A 21,367-nucleotide genomic window follows, 5' to 3' on the forward strand; every position below is an offset into this window, starting at 1 on the left:
CTTAAAGGACAGAGCAAATTCGGCATAAATACCAAACACTGGTGAACTATCAGTTAAAAAAATGGTTGGTTCACGTATTTTCCTCATTAAAATCTGAGTACCTCTACTCAGTGTCAACTTTCTTGAATGTTTCTTCATGATTCCTAATGAGATAAAATAGCTATAAATAATAGCTATCATTTTGAGTACTTACTATGCACCACACACCGTACTAAGCACTTTATATTTATTTCACTTAGTCTTCTTGACAATCTTATAAAGTCTTGATGTCGTTTCCATCTCCTTTTCAGATAAAGAAACTGATGCACAAGAAAATTACTTTTTTCCCCCCATATCAGGATCTAATAATTAGAAAGCAAGAATTTGAATCTAGGTAGAATCTAAACTCTGTGTTTTTAACTACTTTGTAAATGGCCTCCAGTCTCAAACTATTAAATACTTGAATATACTTCAAGTAGCCTCCAAAGAATCAGGACTATGATCTAAAATAACTTGTTTGGAAGTTATCGGCATGAACAGCATTCGTCAGGATTTTGCACATCATTTCATTTCTTCATTTCTGAAGCACATATTCATCCTTCAAGGCTCCAGATCTCTTCTTCAATGAAGTCTACCTCTCTCCTCTAAGCAGTATTTGTTACCCTGTCTTCTGTCCTCTCTTAATAACTTGTTCATATCTTGTGATAGAACTTACTGCCATAATTAAAAGTCTTCCTTCAAGCCAGCTAGAATGTTCTATTTCCTGGGTACCTGGTAGGTGCTAAATATATTTTTCTGAGACAAACACATTGAAATTCCTCAAGCCAAAAAATCATCATTCTGGGAAGAAATTCAGAGAGAGAAATAGATAGCAAATATCCTTTTTGGAGCAAGAGGAAGAATAAATTCATACAATTTATGTACAACTAGAACAAGCTAAGTCTGAAAGAGATGGACAAATCTGTCGAAACTCTATTTCCCAACTCACAGCAATAGACTTCTGAAGAAAATATCCTGCAAAAGAACAGAATTCTCTATCTTTCCACACTTCACAAGAAGTGAGGATCTGCACAGAACCCTGTTCATCCTCAAGGTAGGGCCCCCGGTTTGAGGCCTTCCTAGATCACATCAAACACCAACACTGACATCTGCTGGAAATGCACACTGGCCACATTTTCTGCACTTGGTTAAAAAGGGGAAAAAAAAGTGCAAGATGATAAGAAACTACCTAAAAACTATTTCTGAGCCCAAACCAAGAACTAATATATCAAGGGAATGTGAGCTTGAGCAATCCGGGGCATTTCTTTCATTGAGAATATAATCTTGGCAAACAATATCATGCTTTTGGTGATAAGCATGGCCATAGATTTAGGATTCTGAATCACTAATTCTTTTGTAAGTAACCCTTAGCATGGCCCCCAAAATATATTTGCTGTTTTTCAAAAGCAAAATAAGATACGTATCTCTGTATATGAGGGATTCAGTTAATCTCTACTGCACATTTCATAAATAGCATGGGTTGTGCTCTCTGGTTTTTAGAAACCACTAACTCATTTTTGGGCTGCAGTTTTTACAGGTATGAAGAACAGAGTCTTGACAAATGAAATGGTGTGTTTCTGTGACTTGTATTCTCCCATTTTCCTATGTTTACCTTCTGCTGTCTCACTTGTGATACTACTTAGGTATTTGGGAAATAGTCAAACTGAAGAATATACTTTCCTCCATTTGTTTATTTATAAATGTTAAGGATAATCAGATGTAAAATATATTTTCTACATTTATTTCTCCTAGTTACTGAAACTTTTGGTAAAAGAGAAAAATTCTGTGATTCACGGAAACTATTTTATTTTTTAAAACAAATCTACCAAACTTGTATATTTAAAATTGTTATTTTTAGGGGTCTGACTTCGGCTCAGGTCATGATCTCACAGTGAGTTCCAGCCCCGCATCAGGCTCTGCACTGACAGTGAATGGCCTGCTTCAGATCCTTTGTCTCCCTCTCTCTGCTCCTCCCCTGCTTGCACTCTGTCCCTCTCTCAAAAATAAATAAACATTAAAAAATTAAAAATAAAATAATAATAAAATAAAATTTTTACCTGTAAACATCAGCTCCTACCTTCCTATCGTAACTCTTCATTTGTTAAGAGATGTTCCTATTTTCTTCTAAACTTACCTCATAAGTTTTCTTTCTTGAAGAAATAAGGTATTTATGGTTTTCTCTTTTTGCTTTTCAGTTTTTTATCTTTATTGTTAAACACAACAAGTAAGCAGAAAAGTAGACATATACCTCGGAGGTTTTGTAGGTTTTGTTCGAGCACACTGAAATAAAGCATATATCACAATAAAGTGAGTCAAATGAATTCTTTGCTTTCCCAGTGCATATAAAAATTATGTTTATACAATACTGTAGGTCAAGGAGTATGCAATAGCATTATATCCAAAAACACAATGTGTATATCTTAATTTTAAAGTGTTGCTAAAAAATACTCACCATCACCTGAGTTTTCAATGAGTCATAATCGCTGACCATAGATGACTGTAACAAATGTGATAATCATGAAGAAGTTTGACATATTATGAAAATTACCCAAAAGGTGACATAAAGACACAAAGTGAGCAGATACTTTTGGAAAAATGGCATTGATTGATAAACCTGTTTCATGCAGGCTTATTACAAAACGTCAGTTTGTTAAAAAAAATAAATAAATAAAAAGTATCCGTGAAGTACAATAAAATGTGGCATGCCTATATCTCAAACACAAATGGACAGCTTAATGTATTTTAATAACACGAGCACCATGTTATAACCGCCACTCAGTAACCATCACTCAGATCGAGAAAGAAAACATTGCAGGCATGCTCACAAAAGCCCTCGTTGCTCATTCTCAGTGACAATCCACACCCTTGTTTTCCTTGCATTTTAACCTGTAAGTATACATATCGAAATACTATAGTGTTGTGGAATTTTAGTTTTAGATCCATGGGATCATAGTGCATGTTTTCTTTTAGATTTGGCTTCATTCAGTAACCATTCTGTAAGTTTTGTCTGTGTTGTTACTTGTGGCTGTGACTTATCTTCACTGATCAATATTATTCCATTTTATGAATATATCACCATTTGTTCATCTGATCTATCACTGATGGCTATTCAGGTCACTTCCAGTCTTGTGCTGTTTATAGTTCTAATGCTTCTACAAGCATTCTGTGCATGTCTTCTGGCACATTTACAGGCATTTCTGCTAGATATAAGCTCACACTGGGCCATCAGTTATATGGGCTTTCAAGGTCACCAACCTTGTCATGACAAGGTTGTACCAATTGTACTCTCTGCAGTCCTATGTGAGTGTTTCATTTACTTCACATCCTTGCCAACACCTGGTATGGTCACACTTTTTCATTTCAGCAAATGGGGTGGATTTGTGGTAATATCTCATTGTGTTTTTATCTTGCATTGAATATCCTCTTTTATAAGGTACCCAAGAAAGTCACTTGCTCATTTTCCTAATGGGTTGTCAGTCTTTTTCTTATTAATTTCTAAAATTAAAAAAATCCATGTATCTGACTTTTTTGAGCTTGCCTATTCAGTTTCTTAATATTATCTTTTGTTGAACAGAATTGCTTTAATACAGTTTTATAAAGTTGCATTACATAAATGACTTCAGACTGAAAGGGTTTTTTTTATTAAAAATTTTTTTTTTAATTTTTAGAGAGAGGAGAGAGCACACAAACAGGGGGAAAGGCAGAGGGAGAGAGAAAGAATCCCAGCAGGAGAGAGAGAGAGAGATTCCCAGGCAGTTTCCACGCTCAGCACAGATCCAGATGCAGCACTGGGTCCCATGACCCCAGCCAGAATCATGACCTGAGCTGAAATCAAGAGTTGGCCACTCAACAACCACCTGAGCCACTCAGACACCCCAGACTGAATGCTTGTTAAATCTGATATTCTGGGAAGCAAATAGCTTCATCTTTATGGGCATCTGTATATATAATATATATATACATATACATATATATATATATATACATGTATACATATATATGTATATGTACACACACACACACACACATATATATATATATACATATATATATATACATAAATAGAGAGACAGACAGAGACAGACAGAGTTGAGGATGAGAATAAACATAAGGCCCATTGGGAACCCATGTGTCTTCAGACATATTTTCCCAGTTGTGTCCACATAGATATTCCATAAACACTTAAGATTCAATCTGATAAAAAAGGCGTTTATCTCCATCCCTATTAAATACCCCATTCTTTTGCCATCAATTGTATTGTTTTGCACTAGGTCGCACGGAAACTTCAGAGCCACCCTGAGTCCTTCCTCTTTTTCTTTTCCTTCCATATCCAATCACAAACCACACTTCTCCAGACTTCTATACTTTATATGTTCTTTCCTATCCCTGTAGCAGCCATGAATATGTACCTCTTAGATCTCCAGCTGTGCAGGTATCACAGTTGCCTGACAATCTTAGTTTCTTCCCCTCTCAATCCCCTGCCGCATTCATGCCAAGGCTATGTTTCCTCTGAGCTTCTTCACTTTTTTGGGGAACCACAGACTAATGGGAAAATAAAGATCTTTTAATTTTTATTCTTTTTATCACTGTTTTTAATGGAGATATAATTGACATATAACATTAGTTTCAGATGAACAACATAATGATTCAACATTTGCATACAATGTAAAGTGATCACCATAACAAATCTAGTTACCATCCATCACCACACAGAATTATATTTTTTCGTGTTATAAGAACTTTTAAGATCTACTCTTTAACTTTCAAAAATATGCATTAGAACTATAAACAGCACAAGACTAGAAGTGACCTCAATAGCCATCAGTGATAGGTCAGATGAACAAATGGTGATATATTCATAAAACGGAATAATATTGATCAGTGAAGTTAAGTCATAGCCACAAGTAACAACACAGGCAAAACTTACAGAATGGTTACTGGCTATTAACCATAGTCACTGTGTTGTACATTGTCTCCCCAGGATTTATTTTTTTTATAAGTGGAAGTTTCTATCTTTTGACCACCTTCACTCATTTTGCTATATTGTGTGGTAGTTCTATTTTCAATTTTTTCAGGAAACTCCATACTGTTTTCTGCAGGGGTTGTGCCAATTTGTACCCTCAGCAGCAGGGCACAACGATTCCCTTTCCTCCACATCCTCACAACGTTTGTTATTCCTTCTCTTTTTGATAATAGCCATCGTAACACCTGTGTGATGTTATCTCCCTGTGGTCTTGATTTGCATTTCCCTGATGACTAGTGATGTTGGGCACCTTTTCATGTACCTGTTGGCCATCTGTGCTTTCTTTGGAAGCATGCCTATTCAGATCCTCTGCTCACTTTTTAGCTGGATTTTTTTGTCAAGTTGTATGGGTTCTTTATGTATTTCTGGATATGAATTAACCCCTTATCTAACGGCATCTTGACACTTGAGGACTTCAAGATGCTGAGGAGGGTGGAAGATGCAAAGTGACAGAGGGGAAGGAGGAGGAGGAGGAGGGGGATGGGAGGGGGAGGGGAAGGGGGGCAAAAAGACCAGTAGGATAAGAAGACCTGAGCAAATTACCACCATTCCGGTTCCTGGGCAGCCCCCTCTGGAGGAGGCTTATCAGACCCTGGCCCCAACTGGAGAGTTCCTGGTCACCCTGAAGCCTGAGCCCAAGCCCAACTTGGCCTGGAGGAATGCCTGGACATCCTGGGGAATCTGCTATTGAGGAAGCAGACATTGGTCCCAGGCCCACCCTGCTGGAGCCACCCAGCCAAGGGCCCAGTCACTGCAACTGCAGCCCTCACTGGAGAACAGCAGGCAGGTTCAGGAGGAGCCAGAGCTGGTGTTAACCTGAGCTCTTATGATGTCATCGAGGCCCTCGACCACAGTGTACAAGTCATGGATGTGGGAGAGATGGTTATGGTCACTGCGGACTCCAAGTGGTCACTGGGACTCTAAGGCCTCAGACACCATCCTCCGCAACCATTCCCCCCAAAGTGGCCCTGTGCCTAGAGATAATCCTGAGGATTCCATTGTCAAGCCTGACCCGGAGATGCTCACGGGGCAGCGCGTCGCCCTGGCAAACTGGAAGAAGAAGAGTGATGTCAACTACCTACAGGCCAACTTGGTGCTGGCAGCCAACTCTTATGACCCCACCATCAAGGCCATCACCTCCAGTGCCAAAGTAGATGTGACATTTGAGGAGGAAGAACAGCTCTTGCAGCTCGGGGTGAAGCGTATGAACAAACTGGCAGCTTGGCATCTGAGGGTGGTCTCAAAGCTGGAACGTTCCAACAGGACAGTGAACAGAGAGTCCTCCAGGCTGAGGAAGAAGCACATGGACCAGCAGAGCTCGGAGACTGCCCTGTGCTGGAAAATGCTGCCCCCTCCCCAGCCCAATGCCCAGTGAATGCCTTGCAGGGGTGCCCGGCCCAACTGCTGGAAGTGGCCGTTTGGGGCCCTGCGGGTGCCCTGGGAGGTGTGGCTCTGTCTGTGGTCTTCGCTTCCAGGAACCAACTGCCCAGGTGGCTGCCACCTTCTCCACACCTTGGGTCCTACCCTGTGCTCCCTAACTTCCCTAGGCTCCCTGTCCACTGCCTTCACATGCCTAGCCCTCTCCTCTGCAACAGGGCACGAAGGTTTGGAGTCCATAAGGCCCAGGGAGCAGGCAGGATTGAGGTCCTGTAAGGGGAAAATGAGGCAGGGCCAGGGCCTCATGTCCAGCCTGGAGACAGGGTGGCCCCTCATTCCTCCAGGCCCAATTCCCATCCCCACCTCTCTAGGTAGGTCTCAGTAGGGGCTGGCCTCAGTTTCTCTTCCCAACAGGCCCTGAGGCAGCCCTTCCCCTGCCCAGTCCCAGTATAAATGCCAATCCCTCCTGGGTCTCCTTCTACCTTCTGACCAGGTTCCCCCACCCGACCCCACCCCCACCAAATAGTAAAATAAAGCCTCTCTCTCCCACACTCCCTGCCCCCCACACAAAATGCAGATGCATAATAGCAAAATACGGGGCTTCTTTAATAGGTCCCTTTGGTTTGGAGTCTCTTGGTTAACCTGGCTGAAACTTTCCAGTAACTGTGCTGTAGTCTGAAACTCTTCTTACCCTCTCCCCCTTCCCTCCCCTTTTTCTCCACAGGTGTCAGATAACAGAACAATCTTCGGGCCTACCCACCTTCTCTAGCTTTCTCCCCACACGTTTTTTTGCAGGTTTCATCCATCATGGCATCTGCTTTTGCAGGTTTCGTCTATCGTGGCATCTGCTTCCTGGAAGGCCCTAACTGCTCTTTACCCTAATTCTGATCATCACGTTTTATAACTAAGAACTGGGTTTCCTGCTTCTAGTTTTACCTTCACAAATCCTCTGCCAGTGGCAACCAGAATATTCCATCTGTCTAGAGCTGGCCTCTGAATGTATACTGAGACCCATGAGGTCTCTATGTTCCCATTCCAGCCTATCCAGTTTTCCCATTTACTGCTCATCCAGTTGGCACTCCTCCAGGAGAGCTTCCTGAATCACCCCAAGTGAGATTTGGTGTCCGACCCCACCAATCACCCTGTCGCCTAGATGCTTCTAGGTCCTATATGTTATACCTTTGTACCTTTCTTCCCAACAGAACTATGATCTCCATCAGGGCAGTATCAGTGCCTATTTGTCTCAGCTCCATATCATTCAACAAATATTTGTTTTTAAGTTGAAAGTGTTAGATTCTAGTACTTCGTTAATTTACTATCTTTAAAAACTCTCAGAGTACAAAATAATTGATTAGTTTGTTCAAGTGTTTTTGCAATTATGAGAGGACAGGCTTGTAATTCGGGAATTAACAAGGCAAAGAAGCAACTGTCCAGACTTTCCTTCATTTCAGGATTCCGAGAACCTCCATCCAGAGGGTAGACAAGAGAAGAAAAATAAGACCAACTTAGAACCAATCCATTTTCTATTGATAACAGCATTTGAGGAAACATCAAAATGTTAATACTAGTGACTAAATTGAGGTCTAAATTTTGTGGTGCTCTAGTTTACTCATTCAACCTTTAATATTCATATTTGAAATAAGACTGATAAAGAAGTCCGGTATTTTGGGGTTTTTGTAAAAAATGCAATGAGGTAAGCATTTTAATAATTTCTTTTATTTCTATTTAAAAATATTGTAACCATTTACCCGTACAGGTGGTGGGGATGTACTTCCTTTTGGCAAATCAGAGAATTTAAAAAGATATCCACATTAGGCCAACACACCAATCAATTCAAGTTAAAGAAACAGTATCATCGGATTTTGTGGGGCCCAAACTCAGGTGATTGTCACATCTTTGACTTAACAAACTTAAGGCTTGGATATTGTGCAACTACAGAAGGCAAATAATACTTTCTTTATCATAGGAGCATGATAAAGATTTTAGAAAGTTGCATGACACTGAAAACCACTGGGAAACCTGTAAAGTTGAGGACATTTGCATTGCACAGACTCATCTTCTGGCTCTTTCTTCTTCATTGCTCCCTAGGAATCAAGGATCTTTCTCTTTCTTTTCCATAGCAGTTTGCATGGTCTTCTAGGATTTCAGTTATTCATTTGAATTGCAGCTATTTGTTGACATCTATCTTTCCAACTTTTCTTTTTGTCCTTTGAGAATAAAAACTGATTCAGATTAATGATATTGTCCTCAGTGTCTATCACAGTGCATGGCACAGATTAGAATTCTCTAAATTCTTGGAAGAGAGAACAGGAAAAAGAAAAAAAAAAAAAGAGTCAAGAAACAGTGGGAGAGAGGGATGAAGAGAGAGGAAGAAAGAAAGAAAGAAAGAAAGAGAAAAGCAAAAAGAAAGAAGGAAGGAAGGAAGAAGAAAGAAAAAGGAAGGAAGGAAGGAGGGAAGGAAGGAAAAAAGGAGGGAAGGAAAGAGAAGGAAATGAATTTAAGTCATTTTCCCATGAAGTCTCCTAAAGTATTTAAATCTCATTAAGTATAAAATGAAAAATTTCATCTCTTATTCAGAGGTTGTTAATTAGCAGTGAACAGGTGGGAAAATTGAATGTAGTGGCGTTCCAGACCCTTTCAAGTCACATCAGATGAAATAATATTTCAATACACCTTTTCATAGGAGAGTTCTGCTGGAAGCCGAGGAGCCAAAAATAATGATCAGAGCTCAGAGCCTTGTGAAATAATATAAAGGGAACAGGATGGAAGAAAAATAAACCAACTAATTAAAACAAGATAAAGATATTAAAAGCATTCAGACTGTAGGTGTATATTCTGCACAGATCAATTTCTGCTGCAATTCTTATAATTTGTTCACAAATAAGTGACTTATGTTCCTCTGATGCTCCGCTACTGATGCTAATTAACACAGGCTTGAGGAGCCTGGGAAAAGGAATACATAAATAAAAACAGTTCAGCAGATGATAGGGAAAGACATTTGCATGCAAGGAAACAGACTCTCACTCTCAGACTTAGAACTGTAAAGGCTTGTTCTCTCACCACAGACTCCTTATGAGAATATGTTCATGAGGTACACCACACATACTAGAATATTCCTTCCTACATTCTCCTCTCCATAGATAATGAGTTTGACAATCACGGTTTTTATTCAAGAAGGGAGGGAAGTTTTAATTAAGCACAATCTAAATTACTCTATTTAGTGGTACAGTTAAAGAGGTTCAGAGTGGGTTGCAGGTTGAATACCAGTTCTTTCCTCCAGACTATTTTTCAAAACAATGGAAGACACTGAGATTCTGTCAATCTTTCTAGATTCTCAGTGGTTGCATTGTTTTCACGGCCCAAAGAGCTGAGGTGATAGAATGCTCCTGCTCTCCATTTTCGATTGAAGCTACGAGATAGACTTAATTAAAATGCAAGCAAATGAACACACTCAACCAGTGCCTCCCAAGTACAAAACGTGGCGCAATGCACTGAGTGCCCCAGTGGTGAGTAAGATTGGCTTTTCCCTCCTGGTAGAAAAGTACCCTTCTTTGGGGAGATGCAGATTTGTAAATAATAAACCTGTAATACCAGGAAGAAGGAAAGAAAGTGTTAAAATAGAGGGAAAAGCAATAAGCCCTGAGGAAATAGAGCAAGGAATAACAAATGTCCCCTTCATCGTGTCAGGAGGGGAGAAAAGAATGTTTCTGGATGCAGCGGCATTTACTGGAGCAGAAAGGATGGGTCAGCATTCACCAGGAAAGACTTCCGGGAAAGGTACGCCACCAAGGTAATGTCATGCCTCCTTAAGTCACTCAGGTCTGCTCAAATGCCACATCCTTGGAGAGCAGTACGTTGCCCTCATCTCCCCGGTTAATGTAGTTACCCTGCTAGCAGATTTCCCTAAGTAGAAGGATCCTTAAGACACTTAGCTGTCTTTTTTCAATAAAATAATATATGTTAACCAATTTTGATGAATTAGGGTGTCTTTTGGAGAACAGAAAAGTGAGGAGGTAACTACCCAGATAGACAAATCGACTGATTTGAAACAGAAATTTGTGTTATACATAAAATGGAAATCGGGGATGATAGAATCACGGAGACTAGTTGGAGTTTTAGAGCACTGTGACCCAAGATCGTACTAACAGGGGTTTTATTAGTATTCTTTTACTACTCTTCCCTAAAACAGCATACATATTTTACTCACTTGGCAAGATATTTTATATAATTTTCAACTAACAGTGATAGGTAAAGTGCATATTTTGTAAGACACGTTAATATTCTGGATTTGGCAAATTGAATCACTTAAATGGGTGGATGGTTTAAAAAACAATGTAAGTGATTCAAAGTAAAAACTAAAGGAAAAATATAGGAGGTAATTTAAGTAAAAAACAAATGTTTACTAAAACAGAGATTTTTAAACCCAATTTAAAAAGCCTCCTATAATCCTCCCACTAAAATTACTTTCCCATATAATTAAATCATTTTTGAAAAATGCTTTTCATTTTATTTTTTTAAATAGACTCCAGCCCAGCACAGAGCCCAATGTGGGGCTTGAACTCACGACTCTGAGATCAAGTTCTGAGGGGAGATCAAGAGTCAGATGCTTAACCCACTGAGCCATGCAGGTGCTCTGAAAAATGCTTTTTAACTATCTAACACTCCATTATACTTCACTTAGTCATTTTCTAACTACTGAAACAAAGACTGTTCTTTGGTTTTGCCATTATAAAAAAATGCTATAATTAGCATAATCAACCATACATAATTTTTCAATATTCAGATTACTTCTTAGGGATAAAAAGAATTGGGTAATGAGGAGAGCAGTCATATTATTCAAAAAGAGTAATTTTCATTTAATTTTATTCTAAATTACTTTGTGTTACAGTTAAAGGGCTCAGGACAGTTGTGGGAGAAGAGAAGTAAGAGATCAGGGTGTATTCAGTATCCTATACATCGTATTTTAGTTATTACACTGTGAACTTGTTGCCAATCAATCTAGTATCTCAGAGCCTCGCACAGTGCCTTGGCACATAGTTAGATTCTAACTATAGTGTGTGTTCACAGAGCTGAGCCAGTGCTAATGTAAGCATCTAAAATAAACCTGCAATGAAAAATGATATGGAAATACATTAGGGTCACTCAGATGTAATTGGAAATACTATTTTGATAAATATAACAAAATATTTTAAATGCATTGTTTAAAGGCACACTTTTTATGACAATTAATGCATCCATTCTGTTATTTGCTCTTGAGCACAATTTTAATACAGGGAAAATTCAAATAGTTAAGCTTAGATAGATATGTCTAAACTGTCACTTTCAAATTGACACGACTTAGGTACAATCTATGGTCATATCATGCTGGAAAATGACATACGAATTTTCAGAATGAGTCAGAACGTACTTGATTCTAGTTTTGAAATATCCGCTGTATGTGCAGCAACAAGCAGGAGCTGTGGTGAATTAAAGGAAGATAAAGTTTCACTAAACAGGGAAGACAGAACTGTAGATAACACAAATACATACAGTGTGTGCATGGTTCCTTGAAAAAAGGGCTGTGTGACCTAAGAACTAGGACAGAAAGTGAAAGATCATGTGTAGCAATTTGCAAAATGGATACTAATAAAATAGTGATCATAGTTAACATGTATCAAGTGCTTGCTATATGTTCAGGTGCTGTTCTATGCACTTTTTGTATATTAACCCAATAATTGCCTTCACAGCAATTAAATCAGAAGGTCTAGAGGTAGGAACCAAGCCTGAATACCTTTTAAAGATCCCCCAGGAAATTCCAAACTGCAGAAAAGTCTGGGAACAACTCCATGACCCTGCAAGGTAAAAATTCTTTTTATGACTTCTGTCTTATTAAGGTGATTTCTGTCTTATTTTGATTTCTCTCTTATTAAGGAGTCACAGAGAGGTAAAGGAACTCGAAGGGTTAGAAAGTTGAGAGATGGATCCCTGTGGTCTTGTACCAGAGCCCTTGACCACTGCTGAGCCACCCCAGTGCTCACTGCCATTTCCAATACATAGCTTTGACTTTTATGAATTTAAGGAAATTTTCAATGCATGTCCTAAAAATAGTCATTTTAGGCGATTATAACCTATTCCTACGTGCTATGTTTCCTACTAGCATCTGTGATGCTCTTCTCCCTGGCTAGGACCTATCTTTACCATGCACAAGGATGTGCCCCAATTCCTTAAACTCCTCCCACCCTCAGATGTGACACTTCAGAGCCCACTGAAGTCTGCAGGTGGGAACTGGTTGCATGTATGAAAAGAAAGGGGCCCAGGAGTAAAACAAAGCAGGGCATACACTAAAGTTCTTCTTGTTACTAAGACCCTTTTCAGGGCCCAGATTTGGACTGTTAATTTGTTAGATGCTAATTCCTAAGGCTTCTTTTGTTCAGCCTCCGCTGCAGCCTTGAAGTTCCTCTTTCATCCTAAACCTAAAGTCATGTTATATTATGGGACTTCGGGGGTGGGGATGGGATCGAAGTTTTCTGCTTAACTTTGCTACTCTCACTATATGACTTTAGGCAAGAGGCTTATGTCTTCCAGACCAGTGCACTGTGTGCCATTCTAAATGGACTTTGGAGATCCGCTTGGCTAAATTTTTGGTTCTCTGGCACTTCATGGCTCTAAATTTAAGTTCAAGTATGCTCGTCTGCGGACTGCTCACTGATTTCCAGACCTTCAGAGTCACCATGACCGCTGGTTTCTATCACGAACTTGGGGTTCTCCTGTGAATAGATCCTGTCTACCCGGGCAATCTTGGTGGTAGCTATCCTGGTCCAAGCAAGTGACTTTCAGTTACAACATGGGTGGTATAATTCAGTATTTAATACTCCCATAGTTGTGTATCTAGGGCCAGAACAGATTTAATAAACCAGGCACTTGGGCCTAAGGACTCACACCGATGTGGAACCCTCCTCCTACATTTTCTTCCATGGCTGCTTTTCTATGTCCTAGGAGATCTATTCATGACTGTGGCCCAGGCAATGGTTGCAACAGCTAAAATCTTCCTCTAGGGAAAATGCACCCATCTCGGTGGAGTCACAGAAGCCCACCTGAAGCTGTTTGACCCCCTTCATGGAGCTCTTCTAAGTTCCAAGGTCAGGGATTCCACCTAGAGGCAAATGGGACGGAGAGTAGTGGTTAGAATTTACACAACGACCTGGTGGCTCCCAACCACCACGAATAAACCTCCTGGATTATTCCCTGTTAAAAAATAAATTCTACACTTTGTCCTTATGAAACCCAATCAGAGAGAAAGGAACTGGTCGCTCTCGCTTCGTTTGGTAAGTCGTTTTCTGAAAGACTGTTATCAGGTCACTAATAGTAATAGGTTTTATCTGTGTTCTACACTGCCACTGTTATTTGTTCCTAAAAAGGTGAATTCCAGGGGAGGCTATATTTTGTTCTATTTCCCAACATTTCATTAGCAAAAAAATCCCCAAAAAACAAAAACAAAAATGAAACTACATGAGCACACTAAAAGTTCATGCAGTAAAAAGAAAATTGGGGGTCAGATTCCTTAAAATACACAAAGGGGTAGGCTCTGCCTTTGTTTGCCTGGGACCCTTGGCAGGGATGGGGGAAGGATGGGGTAGCTGAAGATGACAGGCATCCAGCGCAAGGGTTGACAACTCTGAGGAAGCATGCCAGTAGGCCTTGGAAGAAGGAGAGTTCCAGAGCCCCAAGCCCAGGTCAAGCACAGCACACATCTGGATCTTGCTTTTCTGAAGGTCCTGGGAAAACCTAGAGTCTAACTCCCAAGAGGTTTGGAAGGGTAGCTGTGGCCCAGCGTGGCCTCCCACAGCCACAGTCTGAAGGAAGCTTCAGATTTACCACCCGTTCCAAGTGCTGGTGGGGTCAAGGCCCCTTCTAGGGATGGCTGGGCCCAATGCTGGCAATGGCCAAGGGTTTCTTTAAAGTCATTTCAATGAGTCCCGATGTTGTTTTGATAGATCAAGAGACAAATGTCAAAAACAAATCACTTGACATTTAAATCTCTCTGTTGCACATTTGTGGACCTCCATGATGTTAATACAGTTCAAGCAGGTATCTTCTAGGCTTTCAAAAGTTTCCAAATTCTTTAATAATATCACAACACACTATTTTTCCAGAACACAGAGGACCTCAAGTATTTTTTTTATGAAATTTACTGCCAAATTAGTTTCCATACAAGTATTAAATTGACTGCCTCAAACTCATTAGGGAGTGGAGTGAAAATAAGTTAAAAAATAACAAAATTTTGTTGCCGAGTGTCCTACAGGTTTGCTTACAATGTTAAGTGACTATTTCTTATATGAAGGAAACTACTGGTCTGAGTGTGCCTCAGTGACATTATATATTGCTACGCATCACTTACCTCCAGAGTAATTCCCAAGTGTAAACTCTGTGAGTGTCAAGGCTCTGTAATGAAAGAATGGCTCTAGCAAATGATTTTGTTCCCCAAAAAAGAAAGAAGTAACTAATGACTTCTAAGACAGGGTCCCATCCTGTGAGCTGAGGACCCCTAGTGGTCCTTGTCGTCAAAGATCCTTCTGAATAATAAGTGTTGTCTGGAAAATAACAAATATCTCAAAAACGATTTTTCTGTTGTGATTAATAAAACACAGCATCACTTAAAGAGCTGAATACTGTTGTGATTAATAAAATACAGCATCACTTAAAGGGCTGAATACTGTTGTGATTAATAAAACACAGCATCACTTAAAGTACTGAAAACTTACAATGGCTGTTCATTATTGAAATTCTTTTTCAATTAAAAGATACCCAAAATACCAACACTAATTGCAGAGAGTTGGATGTTTTCACGTTACTCAAAAATATTATAAACTCCTGCTTTATATAATCATCTCCGGGACAGCTACTCTAATTTTGATTAAGTGGCACCTCGAATAGTTGGATCCACTGAGAATAACAGGAATGTTCTATAGAACTCAACCAGTGGCAGAACTGTATTAATTATAAATAATGCACTTACTTTCGTTGTAGTAAGTTCTAGAGAAAAAAGCACCGATGCACAAAGAAAAATTTGCAGGCTTTGACCCAATATGGAGTGTGGCACCGTCACATAAAGCAGCACTAAAGGAACAAATGAGTTAATTTCTTCACTTTGGAACTTTGGCTTTCACTGGCTATTTGTGGAAACTGCAAAATGGGAAGCTGTATGGGATGCCAGACCTCACTGTAGCCAAATTTTTAACTTCTCATTTACAAAATTCACACACACACACACACACACACGAGTTATGGCATGGCCTGGCTCAGCTGCCTATGTGTAATCTCTTTTATCCCGCTGAATCAAATGTCATCATTATTTCATTACTGAAATATTCACTTAGAATGCCTGATTTCCAGGTCTAGCCTCCCGAAGAAGCCAAAGAGAATTTCTTTAATAGACAGCGCTCTAGAACTGATAAGAGATTTTTTTTTTCCTCCCTTATGGTTTTCCTCCTCTATACTCAAAATAGTATCCAACAGCAAGCACTCGAAGTGTCAAGGTAAGAGAGGGCAAGATGTTTCAGAAAATACAGGGCAATGCATCACAATTGAGATTCTCAAGCTTGGTATCAAAGGACAGTTGGTGAGAAGAACAGTGAGTGCCTTCCTTGCAATCAGTTAAAACCAGATAATGAATTTTCATATCAGTACGTTCCTTAAGACAGGCATGAATACTCGAAACGCGCACAAATAATTTACTCTTCAGTCTCAGATACACAAATATACTTAAGAAAGAGAAGTTTTATTAGGGCAATTTCACTTTATTTTTCCATACAGCAAAGTCAACTACTGCAGTAATAATAAAATAAGCATAAAACAAATTGCAGCCCAAGACAAAATACATAATTTTAAGCAACTACAAGCAGAAAGTAAGTTGTGATTACATAATAGTAAAACCAAGCACATCTGTCCTTTCAGCAGATGAAAGCTGTAGGGTTGCTGATAAGTGCAGCCAGCGGGAGTGAAGGCTGGATACACGAATTCATTAAACAAGTGCCCATGATCACCTTTGCTTTTTTGAGTGCTTCTGAGTTGAAAATTAAAACCGTGAAATTTGAACTGCGTTTTATTTTTTCACCTGCTGAAAGAACAGGATCCTACAGCAATTAAAAAACAATCACATAACAACTATAGCTACGGTGTGCTGTTTGGTTTGCCTGTTTATGGTTTAAATTTTGTGAGAGTCAATACTTGTTTTGAAGATTTTTTTTTTTGTGAACAATAAACCACTGAAATTGGCAGAAACTGATTTGTATAATATATGTCCTTAGTATAGTTCTTTCTCTTTTTTTTTTTCGTTGAAGTTTTAAACATGCAGTAGTTTTGAAAAATGTAAGGAATATTTGATCCATGATTTCACCTTAATGGTTGAAGTACCTGCTATTTTTGGTAATGATCTTCAGGCAGATTTGGCCCAATGGAGTTTTTGTCAGTCATGAGATCTCGGAAGGATGGCATATCTTTCCAGCTGAAAAAATCCTGGCAAACTACAAGCTGTCCACAATAAAGCAAAGCAACATGTTTGAAGGGGTATGGAGTGCTAACTCTGTGCCACTTTTGCAAGCAATTTTGCTCAGTCTGTCATTTTATTAGCCTTAACAAAACTCCTTGTAATTATAGACGTTTTTATTCAAAATAAGATCTTACTATTATACAGGTTTCTCTCTTTTGACTATATACAGAAGTGCAAAAAGTCAACCTTCTCTCTAGACGTTCCAACATGCTAAATTGCAGCATAATCAACCCTCAAGAGTTTGCACACACGCTATAATTCTCATTACGTAAACTTTGAGTATTTGGATTATCAACAAAAAAGTCCCTTGTTCTATTTATTGATTATGCAGCTTATTTATAACAAGGCCTGATATTCAGGGATTTCAAAAATATTAAACAATACTTTAACATTTGAAATGGATACAGTAGAAAATAAATTTTATTCTAATATCTAGGATCTAGATCTTCTTATAATAACTAATTACAAACAAAATAAATCATCAAAATATTACTCAATTGTCTGCCAGGATTGTTGCGATAGCAACAACTTAACTTCTTACTTAGCAATGATTATATATTTATAAGATATCCATATAAAAGATCTTTGTTCTTTTAATGAAAACTAGACAAGAACTAACAATGACTGACATTCTTACACTTTAATATTAAATCAGTAAAATATAAATCATTTAGTTAACAATAATACGAATATTCGTATGACACTACATGTAATTCAAAACTGAGTATGTTATGAAGGAAAAACTACTTTAATTTTTTTTTTGTATTTTGAAAAATTCATCGGTAAAATCTAATAAAACAAGAGTCTATAAACTGAAATGGTATTCAATTGTTAATAGAAAATGAAATCTAATAAATGTAGGAAATGAAAAACTACATTTTAACAAGAAAAATAAGTAATATTCTATAATGTAACTAACTACAATAACATGTGAAGTCACCATTACTCTCTTAACATGATTGAAATTACATTGGTATGGGTTCCAACCCGTAATGTAATAATCTAAGGCTTTAATAGATGTACAGTACAATCAGTAAAATCAACACATCAGTCTTATATTAGAAAGCATCTCTCTCAAGCATAAAAACTTGCAGTAAACTTGGAAGTATGGAAAGTTCTATAACTGAACTTTCGCTTCTCCCATTCCACACTATAACTACCAGTGACCTGGCCCCGACGTCAGCAATTTTTAGAACTGCCAATCAGAGCAAAAATATCCTTTACTAGCTGCAACATCCAAACCACAAAAAAGGAATTCCTTTGGATGAATCCATTCTTAAAAACTGAATGCACATCTATTTTTTTTTAATTTTGTAAAAGGCTTTCTAAGGCTATAAGCAGTTAATCTGAACAAAACAAAACAAAACAAATCACATATAAAATTCACCCATGTACTTAACCCACCCAATTACTAGGTTAATTAAACATTTCCCATTTTCATATTTTGGTTTATCATGCATCTGATGACAGTGCTGCTTTCTTCTTTGTTTAGAGTCACTATTTTAAACGTGACTGTGGTGAAGCATTTAAGCAAATGTGAAACCATTTTTGCAAAGCATTTATAGTCGTTTGACTTTTGACAGAGCTATAAATAGAAGCAAAATAATTTCCTCAAACATTTTTTTTTGTTATCGTGTCTCAGAAATGGCATATCCCTTTTGAATAACATGTTACACAGTATAGTATGCATAAATATTACACTACAATGCATTAAAATAATTTTATATATATATCTATTATATATATCTCCAGTATGTGTGAGTTTATCGGTATTGAGAGAGTTTGTGTTGTGCTGTCTATTGTTACTGTAGAGTTAAATTGGCCATTTCTGAGACAGCTTTGGTTTCCAAAAAAAAAAAAAAAAGGAAAAAAGAATGGTGCCCTTTGACTGATTAGTACTAGCAAATAAGCAACAAAATGTGGCTCTGAAAACAATAACACTGAAGAAATAATACTCTAATTTGATGTACAGTCTATGGCACTTCATGAGAATCCTTAACAACATGGTACTTAAAGCCATGATGTGCTTTAAAAGATACACAGTTGTGGTTTTGCTTGGCACATTCATCTCTGTCAGATCCCTCCCTCACCACATCTTAAAATCTATTACATTAAAAATATTACTCTTAAACAAAAATGACTGTGCATGCACGCTCTCGTCTATAATGGCGATTTTAAATACAAGGTGCACCTTTGTTATTTGTAAACCTTGAAAGAAATAAACTTATTTTTAAAAAATTATACCTTGGTCTACAGACGTACCAATACATAATAGAATCATGGTTACACCATAGTCTGTCTTTTCAAGATGGCATGAATATATAGGAAACTAATTAGGTATGCATCTTTTAATGCAGAACTCTGTGCTAGAAAAGAAAGACAATGTTGTTCTTCTTTCAGACAGGAATATCACCTCAGCACAAATATCAATTAAATGTACAAAGTGTATAGGCAACAGTGTGCAGTGGATTTCCATGTTGTCTCTTCTTCTGGTTAACATGCAATATGTGGATGTCTTGTGGCTGAGGGGTTTTTGTGTGTGTTGCTTGACGGTATTTACAATATGGCTAATGACCTCGTCCTTTACGCTAACCAAGCACACTGTCCTTTCCTCTTTAGTATGATCTACAAGGGAAAAAGAGACAATCTTGGTTAAAACAGAGAGAAAGTCTAAAAAGAGAAGATGTTGGTTAAAACAAGGCAATTTCCAATAACTACTTCATCTGAAAACCGTATTGCTTGGTTTAAAGAGTAAAATACACGTATGTTGTTACATCTTCATATAGAAACAAAAACCACTCCCCAAGTACAAGTGGACCTAAATTTACAACTCTATGAGAATAAAATGACATGCACAGCCTAATAAAATTATGGGCTCTGCTCAAATATTACCCAATACTCAGCTAAAAGTATAAAATATGTTTGCAGAATCAAGGGGCATAATATAGTAGAGCTCTTTTTTTAGCACTATCATTGTGGGGCAGCATTTAAGCTCACTTTAATTCCTCTCTCCTGTAGTTTAATGGGTTGCAAGAATACTGGTTTGGCCCTACAAAATTAAAATCCACGCAACAGTAAGTCCTATTAAACATGACTCACCATATATGGGTGCGTGATTAGCATAGCATATGTTTGGAAAAAATTTATACTTTAAATAACTGTTTTGGTTAATTTAAAGTTCGGGGTTTTTTTCCCCCCTAAAGCCAAGGGAAAGAAAAATCCCTTATGCTCCTGACAAATTAAGGTGGAAAAGATATTACAATGTACTTGTGAATTAATACTTTCAGTTTTTACATGAACTTTGTTCTCATCAGAGAATCTTTACATATTAAACGTATGCTTTACAGTACAACCTCGAGCATGAAAGAAGTCACCATTTTGCTCCACTCAAAAAGCAGTTTAATTATTGCAACTACGCATGAAAATGGGCAATCAGTTGTTAAACAGAACATTAAGAGCCTAAGATTCAATACACATAAGTCCACTGGTTTGCTAATTGATGAACTTACAGCCGTTTGGTATTATTTGTTTTCAACCTGGATTATCGCTCAGAAATAGAACATAGTTATATACACACCAAACATACCCAATTGACTACAAAAGCTTGAAGCAGGGTTTTAGAATCTGTCAAAAGGAGAACTTTTCATCCAAACCTACATATTAAAAGGAATGTGCTTATTAAACAATGTGACTCCTGTTCAGGAGAATTTATTACCAGATTATTGAGAAAGCTTATGAAATAGACAAAAATCACTTTCAAGAATTTAATCCGTGATTGTAGCATGTCTTTGGTACTACTTCCTGGACTGCTCTCAAATTTTGTCTATCCTCTTGTCCTGCATGGGCTCAGCCTTTGTCCAGCTCTTGCTATAGATTATTATCGCAAGGGTCTCAGAACTGGTTCTCTGCCACTGTCTCCTCACTTGACACACTCACAGTCCCTTCTGAAAGGCTCTTACTCCTCCCTTCTCTTGAGCGCAGCCCTCACTGCCCCAAGTCACTATTTTCTGACTCTGTTGGAAAAAGTTGTTCCTTCATCTTTGCTCCAAGAGGAATTTGTTCAAACCTCTCATTTTATTAGAGTGTGCTGAAATTAACATCTTTATCTCATCTGTTCATATTTATCTCATTGGCACAGTAACATACGGAACACATAGCACCAAAAAATCATTTGCAAATGTGTTATTGAAAGGAAGCAGCAAGAAGGATCACCCATCTTATTTACGAGAGTCAGTTTCAAATACAGAGGCTCGTTTTAAATATAAAACTATAAACATGAAACAAATATCCTGAGCATATATGATAGCTTGAATGTGTACATACTGAATAAAGCATAGCCTCTGAGGATGAAAAATGGCCAGCTTTCCCAAGTGTCTAAGTCAAGGTGTTTGAAGGAAAATCACAAGACTTTCAAATTATTT

General features: G+C 38.1%; 1 protein-coding gene and 1 pseudogene across 14 annotated transcripts in view; one reads left to right on the forward strand and one right to left on the reverse strand.

Moving 5' to 3' along the window:
• LOC125921627 (uncharacterized) overlaps positions 1 to 13,170 on the forward strand; it is a 38,946-nt pseudogene extending 25,776 nt beyond the window's left edge.
• Positions 13,171 to 16,154: 2,984 nt separating this feature from the next.
• Positions 16,155 to 21,367, reverse strand: part of MBNL1 (muscleblind like splicing regulator 1) — a 205,460-nt gene continuing 200,247 nt past the window's right edge. For all 14 annotated transcript variants that reach the window (XM_049629676.1, XM_049629666.1, XM_049629672.1 and 11 more), the window contains one exon: positions 16,155 to 19,571. The gene's annotated coding sequence lies outside the window, so the exon portion shown is untranslated. The remainder of the gene's footprint in view (positions 19,572 to 21,367) is intronic.

Source organism: Panthera uncia, chromosome C2, assembly GCF_023721935.1.
Source record: "Panthera uncia isolate 11264 chromosome C2, Puncia_PCG_1.0, whole genome shotgun sequence".
NCBI classification, from domain to species: Eukaryota; Metazoa; Chordata; class Mammalia; order Carnivora; family Felidae; genus Panthera; species Panthera uncia.